The following is a 6000-nucleotide window of genomic DNA, read 5'->3' as shown; positions in this document are numbered from 1 at the left end:
GATGTGTGGATGATGTTTGTGAATTGATTATAAAATGTTCCGATACATCTGGTAATACCTCTTAACCTTAGTCCGACGACGGATAGGTTATGTGTTTAATTAGGGAAAGGACCAAATTGCATAAAATGTAAAAGTTGAGTTCTAGTAGTTATAAGTATCAAATAGCTATGGAATTCAAAATTTGAGGTCCTTATATGGTAATTAGACCATTAAAGAAAAGTTAGTAGATATTTTTGGTGATTCATCCATGGAAAATTAGAAATAGAAAAGGATGAAATTGGAAAGTGGAAAAATTAAAAGATGATAAATTAAATAAAGATTTAATATCATCATTTTATATCATCTTCATCCCCAAATACATAGAAACCATAGGAAAGAGAAAGCAAGCTTTCTTGGCTTAATTGGGTAAGTAATCTTGTCCTATTTTTAGTAATTTTTATATTTTTGAGATCAGAATAACTTAATCTATCTATTTTGGGGATTAATTTGAAAATTTATCAAAGTATCAAAGTTTTTCCATGGATGAATATGCTAAAATTTTAAAATTTATGGTAGAAAATAAAAAGTTGTTGATAGATAAACAACTTTTGTAATGAGAATTTTGATGAAATTATGATTCAGGGACTAAATTGAAAAGTAGTAAAACCCATGGAAAATTCTAATTTTTTGTGAAATTCATGGGCTGATATTGTAACATGTAAAAATCGTTAGGCTTGGAATAAGGATTAAATTGCATGAATTTTATTTTCCAAGTTGAGGGACAAAATTGTTATTTATGAAAAGTATAGAGGCAAAATGGTAATTCTGCCTAGGATGTAAATTGCATCCAATTGAATATGAAATATAATGAATTGATGATTAAATTCATTTATATAGATCCGGAAATATCAAATACGGAATTGGATTGATGAAAACAAAAATTAACGAATTAGTAGACTTTTATACACGAACAAGTGTCGAGGTAAGTTCGTGTAACTAAATTGTGTTTATTTTTTACTTGAATTGAGTATAGTATGTGATTATATGAATTATATGAATGTTATAAATTTATGAAATAATCACATGTCCCAAAATGTCTTTAATATGTTAAGTTCTGTTTGAATAATGGAATTTGATGGATACATAATTTTTCTGTACTGATTATAGTCCTGCATATGTTGCAAACATTATAGCTCGAACGAGCATGCTGTTAAAAGCCTACTCGAGCATCTTGTTATATAGTTTCCGTGAGCATCCTGATCGATAGTGATTCTGCATGTGTTGCACACTACCGCAACTCTTTATGACCGTTCTGTTATATGATTTGATCGGTTGTGATCCAGCATATAATGCGGTCACAAACGCAACTTGACATGAGCGTCCTGATATAGGCTCTTATGAGCTTCCTCACATGGCTTGCTTGAACTCTCTGCTAAATGGCTATCCAGTGCTCCTTGATAATAACTCTTCGGAGTTACCTATTAAGCTCTATAAGCTCCTTGATTAATACTCTTATGAGTTTCCTGTTTAGCCCAGATAATCATTGTAACACCCCGAACCCGAGACCATCGCCGGTGTCGGACACGAGGGGTTAACGAGACAAACCCTCTTAAAGTACCGACCAATTTGGCATTTCCAGACAGGCTGGAAAACTGCGTCACTGTCGCCTTAAAAATCATATCTCGAGTTTCAAAACTCGGAAACTGATTCCGTAAATTTTCCCTAAATTTAGACTCATATATCCATCCATGGATTTATTTCTAGAATTTTTGGTCGGGCCAATTGGTACAGTTTATTAGTTAAAGTCACCCATGTTACAGGGGTCGACTACACTGACCTTCGCGCGTTACAACTTGAATATCTCTCTGTACAGGGCTTTAATACTGGTGCCGTTTGTTTGTAATGAAACTAGACTCAAAATGGAATCTGCACATATAAGGCATGACTTCTAATTCTTTCTGGATAATTTATAGTAAATTCTCAAAGTCGCGACAAGGGACCCAGAAACCATTCTGGCCCTGTCTCACGAGAACTTTAATATCTCTCGGTATACTGTTCATATGATCGTTTCGTTACTTTCATATGAAAATAGACTCGTCAAGGTTCGTTTACATAACTTACTCACTATTTAATACCATTCCTACAAATTTTGGTGATTTTTCACATCCATGTCACTGCAGCTGGCAGCATCTGTTTTTAAAGTAGGCTTTACCCATTTGTAGTTTCCATGGACCAACTATAGTCTAGTCATACATAGGTCCACATATGATCATGTTTAGCCATTCCAATGGCTGATCATGTGACCAACACTCCCATTCCAATCCATAATAACATCATGAAACCATATAAAATTACAAACCACAAATGGTCTAATTCCGTACTCCACTTTTACGAACCATTTTCGCATGGCCGTACACATATACATCGAAAGTACTTGAAAACAACCGAGGTAGTCCTATACATGCCATATCCAAAGTTCAACTAAAAGAGTACCAAAAGGGGTTTGATAGTGTGGATGACTTCACTTCAATGATCCCGAATCCGATCGCTAACGAGCAAAATCTATAAAACAGAGAGCCAAAGCAACGGGGTAAGCATGTTTATGCTTAGTAAATCTCAAGCAATGAAATCGGCTTTAACTAAAGCATTACATTCACATAGCCAAATGAATCACTTCGTTAATACACATTCACATAATCATACTTACTTCACACTTCATCAACATATACATTCACAAGATATCAACCAATTCAAGAGCTGAAAATTCGTTAGTCGATTGACGAATATTATTCAAACGTATCGACTTTTCCATTGCACATGTAAACATACCTTATCCTTTGGGCTTTTCGAGCGTACTAATTAAATTTATTACAGCAACCAACACTCACCTTCAACCCAAGCTTCTTTGGAATACAACCGGATATAACCACACGCACGAATGCCTTCGGGTCTTAGCCCGGATATAATGACTCGCACAAATGCCTTCGGGTATTAGCCCGGATATAACAACTTGCACGAATGCCTTCGGGTCTTAGCCCGGATATAGTCACTAGCACAATTGCCTTCGGGTCGTAACCCGGATATCATTCAATTGCTCATGCACACATATATCAATAATCATTACACATTCATGTTTCATTTTCGTTACTAAGGCTCAAACACAAACATATCACTAGCATAATTGCCTTCGGGACTTAGCCCGGGTACCATTCAAATACTCATACACACGTATATCAGTAATCATTACACATCCATAATTTCATTTCACATAATTCAAGTAGGGTCATTACTTGAAGACTTACCTCGGATGTTGTCGAACGGCTTCAACGGCTATTCGATCACTTTTTCCTTCCCCTTATCCAATTGTGGCCCTCTAAGCTCTTGAGCTAATTCAAACAAATTCAATTTATTAAAGTCTAAACTTGCTAGCCTTGGCCGAATACACATATCATTGACTCAACATCACATAACTAAGCACTTTAGTCAATTTTCTTTAATTACGCACACATTCGGCCTTAGCTCACAACAAGGTAGCCGATTACCTAAGTCAAGAATAGGCACCATTAAGCTTGCCTCTAACCGAATGCATGCACAATAGTTCCCCTCATGTGGCCGATTATACTTAGTCATACTTGCAAAAAACCAACAATAAATTGCAAGATTTTCACATCGTATGTGTACTAGGCCGAATGTACTTGCAATTTCACAAACATTCTTCAACACTTTCTTCTTGAAACAAACATATTTATCACTTACTTCATAACCAAAACATCATGTGCAAACATATATACACATATAGGTGCAAGGCCGAATTTCAAGGTGTCCATAACCATCCAAAACACAAATTTTAACTATCATGCAAGAAGCATAAACCATGCTCATGAGCATACCATGGCCGAACACCTCACACACCATACTCCTTTTAAATTTTTTGTCATGGTTAAACAAAGGACTCAATGCCCTACTCAAGAATACTAAAAAGAAATTTCAAGAGTAGTCAATCCATCATTACATGCATCATTAGCAAGCTTCATATCTAGCATGCAATGGCTTCAACACAATATCAACCTTGGCCAAATACCATTTCTATGGCATAAACAAGGATTTGAACCATGGCTAACATGAACATCAAGTTAGCAACTAAAACATGCATGAATCTCATGACACAACCTCATACATACCTTAATCTTGATGCAAGTATAGCCAAATCTCCTTCTAGATCTCTTCTAAACCAAAAAATGGAGCAAAAATCCCTCCTTCTTCCTTAGTTTTGGCTCAAAGAAAGGATGAACAAATTTCTTTCTTTCTTTCTCTACAACTCACGGCAATGGGGGGGGGGATACCACACTCACACACATTTTTTTTTCATTCTTTTCTTACCCATACACCTTTGTTTATTATTTCTCCCTAATGCACCAACAAAACATGTTTATGACATGTTTTGCCCATCCTCTCTTGCCATGGCCGGCCACCACCTATAAAAAGGGGGGTATTTGACATGCAAGACCATTGTTTTGCATGCATGCTTTAATTAGTCATCACACATTTCCCTATCATACTTTCAAAGTTTACTACTAGGCCCTTTCTAGTGAAATTCACATTTATAACCCTAAATCAAATCATCAAAAATGTCACACACAATTTAACACATATCATAGGCATCAAAATAAATTTTAAATTATTTTTATGCCTCGGTTTTGTGGTCCCGAAACCACATCCCGACTAGGGTCAATTTTGGGCTGTCACAAGCATCCTGTTACTTGGCTGATTTGAGCATCCTGATATATGTCGCTTGAGAATGTGTTTCCTGATTATGTGCCCTATCGGGTACCCCTGAACATGAATTGACGGATCGCTGATTTGTATACCTCGCGTATACTACTTGAGTATCCATCGTAATTTCAATGATTCAACGGACAAAACTCCTGACATGAGAAAATTTTGAGATTTAAAAGAATTATGTCTTGATTGCTTCTAAAATACCTGAAAGTTTGTAGCATGATGAGCTCATCCATGCTTATTTGAGGTACATGTGAATTATGTGACTAACTTGTTTAATTGGGTGTATGTGATTAGGCAAATTGCCAATTTGTTGAGAAGTATGTTATTGAATGCTTATTTTAATGAATGTTATCGGTAAGTTTAATTCCTGTTATACGAACTTACTAAGCATTAAATGCTTACTAGGTTTTCTTTTCTCTGTTTTGTAATGCTCAAAAGGTCGCAAAGGTTAGAGATCGGTCGGAATATCATCACACTATCCACCAGTTCATTTTGGTATAAATAGTAAACTTATTTTGGTATAATGGCATGTATAGGTTAACTTGGCCAATTGTTGGCTAGTAAATGGTTGTTTATAATCTAGCCATTGGAATGGCTAGTGATAGTTTGTTTTGGTATATTTATAAGGTTAAATCATGATAAATACATAAGCGTTTAGTATGGTTTAATTGAGTAATGTTAAACATGTATGTTTATAAAAGGTAAGATTATTAACATTAATGCATGTAATGATATGTCATGTTAGATGATAGAGTTGGTTTGGTTATAATGCTTGAATTGGTTGGTATATGATTGCAAGTATTGGTGTAGGTTGTTAGCAAATTTGGGTGAGAAATAAAGCTAGGAAATGGCTTTATTTTGTCCACACAGGCAGACACATGGGCGTGTGTCTTAACCATGTGTGACACGCGACCACGCGCACGGGCGTGTGTCCTTTACATCTTAAAATTGAGAAACAAAATGCTCAGAATTAAGCACATGGGCAGAGACACATGTGTGTGTCTCAGCCGTGTGTAACACATGGCCTAGAACATAGGTGTGTATCTTGGCCGTGTGAAACCTGCACCTATATTTCAAAATTAAAATTAACCAAGCTGACCGTGTGACCTAAGTCAGAGAGTTACACGGGTATGGGCACGGGCTCAGACACAGCCGTGTGCCTCTCATTGAATGCCCACATAGCCTGAGACATGGGCATGTCACTTGGCCGTGTGAGCCACACAGCCTACTCACACGGAT

This window comes from Gossypium arboreum, chromosome 9, assembly GCF_025698485.1.
Source record: "Gossypium arboreum isolate Shixiya-1 chromosome 9, ASM2569848v2, whole genome shotgun sequence".
Classification (NCBI taxonomy): Eukaryota; Viridiplantae; Streptophyta; class Magnoliopsida; order Malvales; family Malvaceae; genus Gossypium; species Gossypium arboreum.
Note: the sequence above shows the minus strand (reverse complement) of the source record.